The sequence below is a fragment of the Vicugna pacos genome, chromosome 7 (assembly GCF_048564905.1).
Source record: "Vicugna pacos chromosome 7, VicPac4, whole genome shotgun sequence".
Taxonomy (NCBI): domain Eukaryota; kingdom Metazoa; phylum Chordata; class Mammalia; order Artiodactyla; family Camelidae; genus Vicugna; species Vicugna pacos.
In genome coordinates this window covers 78,670,456-78,684,116 of record NC_132993.1, presented here as the reverse complement: position 1 = coordinate 78,684,116, position 13,661 = coordinate 78,670,456, and the positions used below count along the sequence as shown (strand labels likewise).

Sequence of the window (13,661 nt, the reverse complement as noted above, 5' to 3'; positions counted from 1 at the left end):
CGCGCGCGCGCACGCACACACACACACACGCACACACACACACACACAATGGAATATTATTCAGCCAGTAAAAGGAATGAAATTTTGCCATCTGCACCAACATGGATGGACCTTAGGGGCACTATGCTAAGTGACATAAGTCAGACAGAGAAAGTCAAGTACTGTATGATCTCACTTATGTGTGGAATATTAAAGAATAAATAAATAAAATTTTAAAAACTCACAAATACAGAGAACAGATTGGTGGTTGCCAGAGTGAAATAGATGAAGGGAGTCAAAAGGTGTATAAAATTCCAGTTATAAAATAAGTCAGTCATGGGGATGTAATGTACAACGTGGCAACTATAGTTAACAATTCTATATTGCATATCTGAAAGTTGCTAAGAGAGTAGATCTTAAAAGTTTTCATTACAAGGAAAAATAATTCTGTACCTATATATGGTCACAGATGTTAAGTAGACTTATTGTGGTGTTGACCTCGAGATGTATGCACATAGTGAATTGTTATGTTGTACACCTGAAGCTAATATAACATATAGCAGTTATACCTCAATCAAAAAAACAAACCAAAAACCCACCAACAGCAATAAGATACCTCTACACACCTGTCAGAATGGCCAGACTCTGGAATCCACATCAAAGACAGATGAGGATACGGAACAACAGGAACATTGCTGGTGGGAATGAAAAATGGTACAGCCACTTTGGATGGCAGTTTGGTGGTTTCTCACAAAAGTAAACATACTCTTACCATAGGATCCAGCAGTCATGCTCCTTGGTATTTACACAAAGGAATTATAAACCTATGTCCACAAGGATGTTTATAGAAGCTTTCTTCAAAACTGCCAAGCTTGGAAGCAACCAAGATGTCTCTCAGTAGGTGAACGAATAAATAAATTGTGGTGCATCCAGACAGTGGAGTATGATTCAGGGCTAAAAAGAAATGAGTTATCAAATCATGAAAAAATACAAAGAAACCTTAAATGCATATTACTAAGTGAAAGAAGGCAATCTGAGAAGGCTACATACTGTGATTCCAAGTATTCTGAACTACGGAGACAGTAAAATGATCTGTGGTTGCCAGGGGCTGGGACTGGGGGGAAGAGATGAATTGACAGTGCAACCGAGGATTTTTAAGGCAGTGAAAATGTTCTGTATACTATAGTAATGAATACACGTCATGATACTTTTGTCCAAACCTATAGAATGAACAACAGCAAGAGTGAACCATAAAGTAAACTATGAACTTTGAGTGAGTACAGTGTGTCAATACAGGTACATCCAGGGTAACAAATGTTCCATTTTAGGAGAGACTGTTGATCATGGAGGAGGCTATGCACATGTGGGGTCAGGAAGTAGACAGGAAATCTCTGTACCTTCCCTTCAATTTTGTTTTGAACCTAAAAATGCTCCCAAAAAATAAGGTCTTTAAAAAGAATTTTTTAAACCAAAACACTGGTAATACTGTCATTAGTCCTTGTGACCCATATTTGACTGTCAAGAAAGACACACTTGAGAAAGAATAAACTCTTTGGAATCAACTTGTCTTTTTTTCTATATTGTTAGGCAAGTCGTTAAGTTGTATTCATTTCTGGTATTCTAATCATGTGTCAGGCTTAAGACTTCTAAGCATTTGCTTGCTATCTGGCTATTTTTAATTCAAAAATAAATTCTGTAATGAAACTAATTCTATTTTCCATTGAAATAATGCATTTTTAATTACTCAGAAGGGAGTCAAATTAAGTAGTATTTACCCAAATTAAATGTAGGAGATAATAAAATATTTCCATGGCATGTTTAATTCAAAACACTCATGTATGCAAATAAATTTGGTGTTGGATTCGAGGTATATGGAGGAAGGGGCCATCCAGAAACACAGCTCTTTTCTTTTGATCTTGTGTATTTCACCTGCCAACAGCTAGGCGACTAGGTCCTGGATTTGCCAGCTTTCTCTGTGGAACCATTGGAAATGTGACTAATCCCAGGGGGTTTTGTTCATGCTCGCGTACAGATTGCTCTCTGAAGGTACCCAGATGCGAGCTCTGTAACTCCAGCCTTGTAATGCCGTTTATCCAGCAACAGCAGCCCTATTTGCAGTGGTTAACTCTCTTTTTTACATTTGTCATGGTCCAGCAGTGATGTCGAGCTTTGTGTCGTCGGGAGCTGGCTGATGACAATCAGCAGATTCTAAAGGCTTTTCAGAACCCTGAAAGAATAGATAACGCGAGTGCACAATGCTGAAATGACGAAAGGGATAATGGATGCTCAAATGTGTCTGCAATTTAGCCTCCCCAAAACGATTACAGTTCATTTTCTTTGATTCGCTTTTTCAAGTTTTGACTTTAATTCTTTATTGCGTATTTTCTTTATTGTTTAACTTCTGTGAGAGGACATTCAGAAAAACACCGCCACCGTCAGAAATGTTGAGACAGTTGTAGTCACGAAGAATAGACACGTCAGCTTTGTTCTCTACCGTTGACCCGGCTCTGCCCTATCCTGCTAGTGCTGACTCCACTTTTTAAGGTTATAGGTAATTTCTTTTTAAATGTGCGAGGGAAATGGGTTTTAGCTTTTGTATCAGCTAGGAGTGGTGTTCCGCTGACAGAAACATGAAAAAGAGGGAGTTGAATGAAGGAGTAATCATTTTACTCTGGGTAGAGGAGTCTGGTGGTTTGCGGCTCAAATGACCTTTGAATGTTGACCTTTGAGACTTTGGGATGGAAGGGAGCCTCTAGAATGTAACAAGATTACTGGATAAGCCTACCTGTTATCTAAAACTTTCCAAGTTTACACTTATTAACACCATAGTTTTGCCTCTAAATGTGGAAATGCGTTTCTTCCTCTTCATGGGCTTTCTCTCAGGAGAAGAGGAACCCCCCCACCCCCACCCAACACCATTTAGTTCAGGGTTTTTTTCAACATTTTTTTATTGAGTTATAGTCATTTTACAATGTTGTGTCAAATTCCAGTGGAGAGCACAATTTTTCAGTTATACATGAGCATACATATATTCATTGTCACATTTTTTTTTTGCTGTGAGCTACCACAAGATCTTGTATATATTTCCCTGTGCTACACAATATACTCTTGTTTATCTATTCTGCATATGCTTGTCGGTATCAACAAATTTTGAACTCCCAGTCTGTCCCTTCCCACCCGCCGCCCCCTTGACAACCACAAGTTTGTATTCTATGTCTATGAGTCTGTTTCTGTTTTGTATTTATGGTTTTTTGTTTGTTTGTTTGTTTTAGACTCCACATATGAGTGATCTCATATGGTATTTTTCTTTCTCTTTCTGGCTTACTTCACTTGGAATGACAATCTCCAGGTCCATCCATGTTGCTGCAAATGGCATTATGTTGTCAGTTTTTATGGCTAAATAGTATTCCATTGTATAAATATACCACATCTTCTTTATCCAGTCATCTGGTCGATGGACATTTAGGCTGTTACCATGTCTTGGCTATTGTAAATAGTGCTGCTATGAACATTGGGGTGCAGGTGTCTTTTTGAAGTAGGGTTCCTTCTGGATATATGCCCAGCAGCGGGATTCCTGGGTCATATGGTAAGTCTATTCTGAGTCTTTTGAGGCAGTTTGCTTTTGTTTAAATTACAGCTCTCAGACTTCAGTGTGTATCAGAGTCATCAAGGGCTCGTTGCTGTGCAGATTCTAATCCCACCTTCAGAGTTTCTGATTCAGTGGGGCTCGGGGGGTGGGTCCCAAGAATCTGCCTTTCTAACAAGTTCCCAGCTGATGCCGATACTGGTGGTCTGCAGACCATGCCTGGAGAACCACTGAGCTAGAAGAATTTTACTCCAGCCACTCAGAATGCCTGCTGGTGAGGAATTCCCAGACAACGCTCTGAAGCCTCAACTTCTGGAACTTAGCTCCTCCTCCCGCTCCTCCCTAACTCTTGTTTCAGCCCTGCTGCTTTGTCTCAGTGAGTACAGTACTGCTGACAGGAACCACCTCACTGCATCTCTGTCATACCTCCACCTGTTGAGGTTGAATTTGATTTCCAAAATGGTCCAGTGTCGTTCAGAACCAACGTGATAGCCGTGGGTAGGGCTGGTGAGCGTGGCTCTAAAGCACTGGTCTGTAACTACTGTTGCTGCAAATCTCGCCCTCTGCCTGTTTCCTGTGGCCTGCGAGTTTAAATGGGTTTTTACCTGGTTAAATGGTTGGGGGGAAAAAATCAAAAGAACCCTATTTCATGACATGAAAATTACATGAAATTCAAATTACAGAGTCGGTAATACATCCAGTTTTGTTGGAACCCAGCCACCTCCATTGGTTTCGTATCGTCTGTAGCTGCTTCTACGCAGTTACGCCAGAGTGGAGTTATTGCAACAGAGAGGGTGTGGCCACAAAACCTTAAGTATTTATTCTCTGACCCCTTTGCAGAAAACGCTCGCTGACCCCTGTTCTAAAGGACCAGAACATGCATGGATTTCAGTTTAGTTCTGAAGCCAGTTCTGAAAAGGGGGGTTTCGTGGTAGGCTCTGCAGCGGTGGGATCAGAACAAGTATTGAGATCCCCCAGGTGACTGTGTGGAGAGCATTCAGGGGCTAGATGGTGGAGTTTCATGGCACTGCCTGCACATGCAGACAGAAATCCATCTCTCCCCTCTTCTCATCATACCACTAACTGCCGACAACATTCAGTGGGTGATAACTTTATACAAAGGAGTCTTGTTACCGGCTCCTCGATTTTTTAGACAGTTTTATCTATGAAGCATTCAGGGCGCTGGTCTGGGGGAGACCAGGTCTGTAAGGTTTCACTGAAACAAACCCTCAGAACAGTTTGGACCCTCAGAACAGTTTCGAAAGCGATCTAATAACAATGTAAATCCCTCCCCTGCTCCCAGTTAGCCTGTTATCCCTGGGAAGTCCGTTGTCTGCTCTGAACAAACTAGGAATCTCTTGTATCTCTTTAGAAGGACTGACCAGATCAAATATCCACCTTGAAACCCACTGTAAAGCCTTTTTCAGAAACAGATTGAAAGTGATCACATATTCCCCAATAGTACCCCCGATGGAGCCAGTCCTGGCATTTGTGAATACATGCATGTTGGTTTTCAATTAAATGCAAACAGCTATTCCTGGGAGGATTCGTGAGATAGCAGTGCTGCTCTAAAGGAATGGAACGGGGTGAATAGGAAGGGGTGGGAGGTGGGTTGTGTTCTGCAGCCATGTGGAAGGCACATGTGACCTGGTATCCAACGACGGGGACTGAGGGAGGAGACGGAGGAATAGAGCCATTAGGTGGACTTAAAGCTCAGATGGTCGAGCCAGACAGGCCAGTGAATTTAATAAGTTAATGAACACCATCTGTCAGTTGCATCGGCGCACCTGATTCTTTCCAGCCTCATCTCTTCCTCACTTCTCTCAAGTGTCACCCCAGCCCATTGTTCACGTGGCTGCTTCAGCCATTCAGGGAGCAGATGACTGAGCCTTCTACCACACGACCCTGATTAGCCAGTCACTTATTCGGTTGAGTGCTAATGATGTGCCAGGCGCCTTGCTCAGTGCGCGAGACAAAGAGCAGAACAAGAAGTGTTTGCTGCCCTCCCCTGGGAGGCGCTGACAGGCTCCCAGCAGAGACAGACTAGGAAAGAGTGTAGTGAAGGACGGTGGACCCCTAATAGATGCGTGTCTAATAGATGCCTGTGCACAAGAAAAGCTCCTGCTGGGAACCGACCAGGACACTAACAGTTGCAGTTCATAAGTTGGGCACAGAGCAGGGAGTTGAGAAAGGCTTCCGGGAGGAAGACTGGGACCTCAGGAATGAGAAGGGAGGAGTGTGAGCCAAGCAGAAGTGGTAGGAAGGTATGGGACCTGAAACAACAGCTGGTGGGTTGGACAGCGAGAATCCCGGTGTGTGGGGGAGAGGAGCACATCAGATGCGAGCTGGTGTCACATCATACAGGCTGTATGTGCTCAGTGGAGAGTCTGAACACTAACCAGGGAACCCCAGGGGATGAGCAGGGGACTCACGTGACCAGGATTCTGGAATGATGCTCTGGAAGCCCTGCAGAAAACAGACTGGAGGGTCCTGATGCTGGAGACAGGAAGCTTGCTTAGAGCGATTAGGGTACCCAGGTGGGTGGTACCACCTAGAGAAGGTGAGAAGTAGAGAGAGGTGGGAGAGAGAGTATGCTGAACCCGATGACTTCTTAAGGCGGGGGAGGAGGAGAGAGAAGAGCGAATGGCATATAGTGTCCCGCTTGGAGTCCAAGCATGTGAACGTCGTTCAATGTAGAAATGAAAATGGGAGAGTAGAATTCTAGGACAAGAGATTTTTAAGAAATGTGATAGAACTGGGGAATGAGAGGCACATATAGAATGAATGAAGGGAGAGAAGTCTAAAGGGGGCTGGAAAAGGACATTTGAGAGCTGGAAAGTGAAGGACATTGTGGATCCCGAGGGAGGGCAGCACGGAAAAGAGGGCGGCAAGTGGACAGCAGTGCCACAGGCTGCAGAAAGGTCACATGAGACCACAGGAGAGACTGTCATTCCATGTCTCAAGAACCTCAGACTGAGACATGCAGGATCCTCCCAGAAGTGGCTCCAACCTCCTTTTCCAAAAAAGCAAATTTCCAGATTGCCTTTTTTTCTTTTTACTTCTGCCAGGTTGAGCTATTCTGTTTCCTGTGTGTATCCACCATTTTCCATCTCCTGCTTCTTTTCCTTACTGGAAGGAATGCTGTGAAGTTCACATCAAATGCCACCTTCCATTTTGGCTGAAGTGGCATTGATCTGTCCCTCCTCGCTGCGGTCACAGCACTGCATCGGTACATCTCTGCCTCTAGTCACCTTCTTCCTGATGTTATAATGACTCATGTCATTGTCTTCTTTCTGCTCAGTTGCAGGGCACAAAAATCATATTTGCAGAATACCCAGGGATTCAACTATCAGCTTATATTGAAGGCATGCAGTTGTCTTTGGCTGATGATTTAAAGAATGCCAAAACCAAATCCCTACCACCAAAGTTTAGCTCTTATCAGAAATGTAATGATTTGTGATATTACATCAGTAAAGCTGACTTTTTTATATTATTCTCACATTGTTTGGTCATTTTTCATAAACAATTTTTAGTTTCATCACAAAAGTATATACTCTTTAGCATATACTTAAAGAGTAGGGAACAGACAAGCATTTGAAAATACTGGTTCTCAAGCTTGGCTGCACGTATGCAATCACTTGGGGAGTTATGGAAACACTGACCCTGCTGCCCAGGTCCCGCCCCCAGAGCGTCTGCTGTGATTGGTTAGAAGTGTGGCCTGGGTATTGGGAGGCTGCAAATCAGCTCGGAGGATAGTGGAATTTGGGAACCACTATTTTTCACATGGATTTGCATTTGAAGATCACATCTATTACTGGCGATGACTTATTTTTCCTACATTGAAATCTGTGTGTAATTATCAAGCAGAAAGTTGTCTTTCCCTGTTAATATATTCTCTCCCTGTCTTTCCCACTCTGTCCCCCAGCCCACGAGAGAACAACCCCTAAAGGTTGACCCACACAGCCCCTATCTCTGCCCGGAGGAAAATACCAGGCTGTTTCGTAAATGTGCTGCTTTGGCCAGTTGCCAACAAACAACGAAACCTTGAATATATAAAAATTTCCGTGTGTAACTTGATAGAAAATACATTTGATTTTATACTGAAATTTTGAGGTGCATTAATGTCATTGGTGGTATCAAGGCCCTGGAGTAGCTTTGTTCTTAATGAGTTTCAATGGAACAGAAATTTCTAAGAAAAACAGGTTGGTGAATGCTACTACCCAGGTGTTACATTGTTCAAGTTGTCATGTCTCCAGAAATACATGTATGAGAAAGCTCTCTTTCTTTAAGGAGAAATGAAAGAGAACAAGAGAGAGGCACTTGGGTACCAATCCATTCATTCCCAGACGTTAGTAAAAACTCCCAGCTTGTGTTCCATGGGAGAAATGACCTTCTCTGTTAAAAATCTTAATTTTGGTCATTTCCTTAGAAACAGAGTCGTAATATCTTTTGCTCTTTATACTATACCTTGTTATACTACTAAGTTTGTGTATATATCCACTCTTCATGAGAAGCTAGGTGTACTTAAAAGTACTAAGTAAGTCATCATACGCCCCTCAGCCCCTGGGCAGCCAGCTGGAGCCCCCGGCACCCTTCCAAATCCTTGCCAAGATCCAGTTCCAATACTTCCCACTCGAGAATCCTTTTTTATTCATAATCCCAAGATAACGTGCCTTCCTCTGAACTCTCATGGCGTGTTGTGCCGTTCCTGGCTCATTTACCCTTTTATTCCTTACATCACAGTAATTTGTGGCACGGCCGCTTGTCTGAACGCCCCTTCCATACTCAGAGCTCCTTGAGGACGCCCATCGTTCTTTTGTTTTTTTGCCCACAATGTGCAGGACAAAAAGTGGTGAAAATATTAAAATAAAAATCAAGGCATTTATAAAACATGTAGTTATGTTATTGTCACATGTGATGGATATGTAAACAAGTGTTAGAATTGAAGGCCAGAGGAAATTGCTTAAATGTTTGATTTTGTTGATTTCATCGGGTTAAGGGGGAAAAAATGCCAGTTTTTGTAGTTTTTCACATATTTTAAAATCAAACCTAGGCAGTCACTTAAAGCAATTTGTCAAATATAATTTAAGTAGTTTCATGAAGTTATTATCATATTTATTGTGTTATGCCAAGGAGCAGACAGCAAATTACTTACCTTTAGCAAGAAACCCATTTCTAAAGACTGTTGGGGTTTTAAAAGGACAGATTTTTTTCCTCATTTAATTTTTTTAACTATATTTAATTCTTCCATCTTAAGAGCTTTTAGCATAATAAGCCCATTGCTTCCCTGTCTACCTTCCCTGTCTTCCTGAGGAGGATAATTGATTATTTTGTTATCTTTTTGGACCTCGTGTTAGTGAGCATGCAGACCAGACTAAAACACAGCTTATTAAATATTTAAGAAATCACATTAAGGTGACGTTTGTGTCTTCTCTGTAACAGCCGCCGGGTGTGTCATCAGAGCCTTTATTTCATTACATAGAATACAATGACATTGTCACTCCCATCAGTCTAGTTAAAAATGGACATGGGTCAGACCATTTCCAGGAGCACCAAAGGGACTAAATTTAGGAGTTCTGGATTCACCTCATCATGATTCTTGAGAGAGTTCAATAAAAAAATATGAAGTTGGGCTACAGAGTTGTGTACATGAGTTATTGTTCGGGGAGGGGGAGCTTTCTCCAGCTCTTCTCGTTCTGAGATTTCAGTAGTTCTTTCTGTTAACTGATTGACTGAAGTGTAGTTGATTTACAGTGTTAGTTTCTGGTGTTCCGCCTACTGATTCAGTTATATATATTCTTTATCGTATTCTTTTCATTATGGGTTATTACAGGATATTGAATATAGTTCTTGGTGCTATACAGTAGGACCTTGTTGTTCCAGTAGTTCTTTTTAAAAGGAAGTCACAGCACAGCTGAATAGGATGGGCTGACAGGATACGCTCAGGTGGGCACCCCTGGGCACCCCACTAGTTCTCCTCGGCACAAAAGAGAGGCTCTTACACCGCGTCCTACATGTCTCATTCCTTCCTCGCTTGTGAAGCTCTGGCCTCCTCCCGCCTTTTGCAGGTCACCCTGCATTCTGGTGAAATTGGCCAGAACTGCTGGAGCGCCAAGCTCCGATAGGAAGAATCATGTTATTCTGGGCTCCCAAGGGAAAGAGAACGCTCAATCTCCGGAGGTGGAGAGGACGCCCGCCCTTAGCCGAGAAGGTGCCATTGACGTCTTTTCATTCTGCTCTGAATTTTCTTGTATTTATTGTTCGGCTGTTTGGCTGTAAGAATTACCTGAAGACACCCAAGACTTTTGTTTCTGACAGTAAGTGTTGGCACTCTTGCTGCGGAAGCTGTCTGAGCGGGTCGCTGAGGTCAGCTGCCCGTGTTCCCTGCTGCATTGCTGCTGAGACACACCGCTTTGTATTTTTGTTCGTTTTCTTTAATTTTTTAATTTATTTTTTATTGAAGTGTAGTTGATTTACAATGTTGTGTTAGTTTCTGGTATATACATATATATATTCCTTTTCATATTCTTTTCCACTATAGGCTATTACAAGGTATTGAGTATAGTTCCCTATGCTGGACAGTAGGACCTTGCTGTTTATCTATTTTAGATATACTAGTGTATATATGTTCATCCCAAATTCCTAGATTATCCCTCCTTCCCCTCTTCCCCACACCGGTAACCATAAGTTTGTCTTCTATGTCTGTGAGTCTCTTTCTGCTTTGTAAGTAAGTTCCTTTGAGATCACCCTACTTTAAAACACCCTCTGCCTGTACTTTTCCTGCTGCTAAATTACAAATAAAACTCATTTCCTTTGGCAAGCATAAAAATCATTCTGTATCAGTCTCTCTGTGGGGGAGAACAGATCTCCCCTACCCCCAAATTCCCAGAAAAAAATTTTTATATGTTTACATATATATATATATGTATACACACACACACACACACACACAGATATATTTTACTTATAAGCCAGGATTCTATTTGATTTGTGAATGTAGAGAATTTTCATTTTTCCCCTGAAGATAAGATATAAAAACAAAGAAAATAAAATGGATAAAAACTAGGATTGATCACGGAAAATTCTGCCATGATCACACTCAAGTAATCAGTGTCCAACTTTTGTAGCCATGCTACACTTATGCCAGGAAGCCTGCCCAGATTAACACCAAATATCGAATCTCTTACCTTACATTCTGTTTGTTTTTTGGTTATCAAATAACCCTTTATTAAATCATCTTTCTTTGTAGTTCTTAACTAGCTGGGCATTCCGCCGCACCACTGTTGATGTCATCAGCGATGTCCTGAGGGTGACGGCCACCAGCATTGCAGCCCACACAGACTGGGCAGGGATCTCTTTAATGGCTCTGGAGGGTTCTCTAGCTAAAGATTGGTGCCGTGTCTGTCGGGCAGTGTTGACAGTTTCATCAAAAGTGATGTTTCCACTGTGCTTACTCTCTTTCTGCTTCTTTCTGTCTCTTGGCGGTTCCTAGAGGGCTTTGATGATCCGAGCAGAGGCAGAAAGTGCCACCTCGATCTGGGCCTGTCTGTTCCGAATGGTCAGTTTCACTGTAATCCTCAGACCCTTCCAGTCACCAGTTGCCTTGGCAATGTCATCACCAGCCGTTTTTGGAGACAGACCCAGGGGGCCGATCTTGGGAGCCAGGACAAAGGTGGCACTGACGTCCCCACTGATGCACCTCAGGTACATGACTTTGATCACACTGGGGACAAACTTAGACGGCATGGTGGTGGCAGCTGATGTCAGAGGAACCCGGATTCCAGACGACTGAAGAAAGTTGCACTTTGGCCTTCTGGGAGCCAAAACCCCAAAGCTTACCTTATGTTCTTTATTCAGATGGTTAATTCCCTGTCGTCAGCATAATGGAAAGCACACGAGCATTATAAGCAGAGAGCCCTCTTTCCTTACCTCAGCCTCTTACTCACTATATGACCTTGGCAAGATACCGCCACCCTCTGAGCCTCAGTTTTTTCATCTGTGAAATGGGAATGCAAGCTCATGGTTCCTTTTCTGGAATCTTGGGGCCAGGTGAGTTTTAGAATTCAGGATTTTTAAAGGATTTTTATTTCGGAAAGATAGCACAGTGCATAAACCAGTGTTATGTAACAGCCCCACCGGGGTCTGGAGTAGCATCCTGTAATCAAACACGTTTGCAATTCTACAGTAAAAACGTGCAAGTCACACTTAGTGGGATAAAGTGTAAAAACATGTCAGATTTGTCACCAAAACTTACTGCATTTTTTTCAGAACTTTTGAGCACATGAACTGTGCCAACCCCTAGTTTGAGGATGTCAAACTTTCCTTAGTTTAGGAAGTAGCAGCTGCTCCACCTATGATAGCTGTTGTTTTTATTTGAATTAATAGCAGATTTGAATTAATAGCAGATAACGTAGAGCTCATCGCTTACACACATGGTGGTGTGAATAAAGAAATTCCACTCCCTGTACCCCTGTGATCCCCATTGGATTTTATAAAAGGCCATTACTGCACTTTTAAAAATGGTCATGAACTTCACTCTTCAAGAAAATATTCACAAGAGGGCATAAATGTCTTTTCGAGTAATTTTAGATCCTCCTATTATGTTACTGTGCTCCGAAATGATTGCTAAGATCAGAATGATGGATTCGGAGCAGTAAGTGAGATTTCCATTACCTACAGTTAAAATTAGTACCAAGAAATTTTTAGCTCTTTTTTTTTTGCCGTCATTATTACTTGAGGGGATAAAATCAATCACTTCCCTAGTTCAGCTAGTCTCTGAACATGCTGAAGTGATTTATGGTGATGTGAGCTAAATTTTGCTTGCTGGCTTATACTTGATGTGACCTTAGTCCCATAGCTTTCAGCTCACTGGTGTACCAGGCTCCATGTGACGTGGCTCATGAGAAGTTGTACCAATAATGAAGTACCAGAATTTGTAAGTTATTTAATTAAGAAAGAAATGGGTGATTATTTCAGATTACCCTCTGATAATATTCCTCTCAACTACACTTTCTTAAATGGAAGCGAAAGGGAGGGCATCGTGCAGGAATGTGTCTTGAATGAATGTCATTCACCATGTCCTGGCTGGAGAATTTTCTTTTGAGAACCTCTTACTTCTAGCCTATCTGCCTGTTAATCAGAGTGTGGAGATTCTAATCTTTTTTAAGTACACATTTTATGTTACATTTTGAAAGAGTAATTAAAAAAATTTTTTAATTGGAGTATAGTTGATTCACAATGTTTCTCGTATACAACACAGTGATTCAGTTTTTTATATATATATATGTATATATATATATATATGTTTTCTCTTTCAGATTCTTTTCCATTATAGGTTATTATAAGATATTGAATATAGTTTCCTGTTCTCTACAACAGGTCCTTGTCATTTATCTATTTTATGCAGAGTAGTTTGAATCTGTTAATCTCAAATTCCAAATTCATCCCCCTTCACCTGACTTTCCCCTTTGGAAACCATAAGTTTGTTTTCTATGTCTGTGAGTCTATTTCTATTTTTTAAATAGGTTCATTTGTATCATTTTTTTGGATTCCACATGTAAGTGATATCATCTGATATTTCTCTGAAAGAGTATAATTTTTAATAATTCTTACTGACAGCTGCTTCATTTTTTGTACTACAAAAATGGCTTTAACATTCAGTTTATCCTTCTAACCATGTTTAGCTGCATAGTTCTGTGGCATGAGTACCTCACATCACTGTACAACCAGCACCACCGTCCATCACCAGAACTCTTTCATCTTCCCGGACTGAAACTCTGTACCCCACTCAACTCCCCATTCTCCCCTCCCCTCAGCCCCTGGCAACCACCATTCTACTTTCTGTCTCTAAGAATGTGACTTCTCTGGGTAGCTCACGCAAGTGGAATCACACAGCATTTGTCCTTTCGTGACTGGCTTTTTTCACTTAGCATGATGTCTTCAAGATGCATTCATATTGTAGTATCTGTCAGGATTTCCTTCCTTGTTAAGACTGAGTAATTTTCCGTGGCATGTATATACACCCATTCTGTTTATCCATCCATCCATCCATCAGTGGAGCTTGAGTTGCTTTTACCTTTGGGCTGTTGTGAATAGT

The 13,661-nt window shown here is 41.7% G+C and overlaps 1 protein-coding gene and 1 pseudogene across 1 annotated transcript in view; one reads left to right on the top strand and one right to left on the bottom strand.

The window, feature by feature from the left end:
• The window catches only part of NRCAM (neuronal cell adhesion molecule), a 267,174-nt gene that overhangs the window by 147,629 nt on the left and 105,884 nt on the right, over window positions 1-13,661 (top strand). The window lies entirely within an intron of this gene.
• LOC102541017 (large ribosomal subunit protein uL11-like) lies at window positions 10,818-11,374 on the bottom strand (annotated as a pseudogene).